This window comes from Myotis brandtii, unplaced genomic scaffold (assembly GCF_000412655.1).
Source record: "Myotis brandtii unplaced genomic scaffold, ASM41265v1 scaffold488, whole genome shotgun sequence".
Taxonomy (NCBI): domain Eukaryota; kingdom Metazoa; phylum Chordata; class Mammalia; order Chiroptera; family Vespertilionidae; genus Myotis; species Myotis brandtii.
Genome location: NW_005368638.1, coordinates 2,497,483 through 2,498,266, shown reverse-complemented (window position 1 = coordinate 2,498,266; position 784 = coordinate 2,497,483).

The window sequence follows — 784 nt, the reverse complement described above, 5'->3', positions numbered from 1 at the left end:
CACCTCTGACACGGGTGTCATAGGTTCACCATCACTGGCTTATAATTAAAATAACAGGTTATTTTTTGTTATTAATTATATATTTTAAAAATATTTTTATTGATTTCAAAGAGAGGAAGGGAGAAGGAGAAAGATAGAGACGTCATTGATGAGAGAAAATCATTGATTGGCTGCATCCTACACAACCCCTATTGGGGATTGAGCCCACAACCAGGGCATGTGCTCTGACTGGGAATTGAACCGTGACCTCCTGGTTTATAGTAGACACTCAATCACTGAGCTACACTGGCTGGGCAATTCACTGTTTTTTTTAACAAATTTTAGCAAATAGGCCATATATTGGAAAAAACACTGTAGTAATTTCACCAACATAAATAAATATTACAAATCTACAACTATAGTCCACACATTTAAATCCAAGAGTCACTATTCAGAAACAATGTTCAGCGAAAGATTAGCATGTGACCACACCACATCACTCAAGGTAATTGGTTCTGTTATCATGTGCGTGATTTTCTGCAGCAATTTTTTCTAATGTATCTTTATTGTTGAAAGTATTACAAATGTCCCATTTTTTCCCCATTGACCCCCTTCCCCACCTTCACCCCCTCTGCAACTCCCTCCCCCATGCCTTCACTGCACTATTGTCTGTGTCCCTGGGTGCATATCCTATCTAATAATAGACAAACATGGTAATTAACCATACCTCCGACATGCTTCCCATTGGCTAATCAGGGAGATATGCAAATTAACTGCCAACCAAGATGGCGGCCGGCAGCCAGGA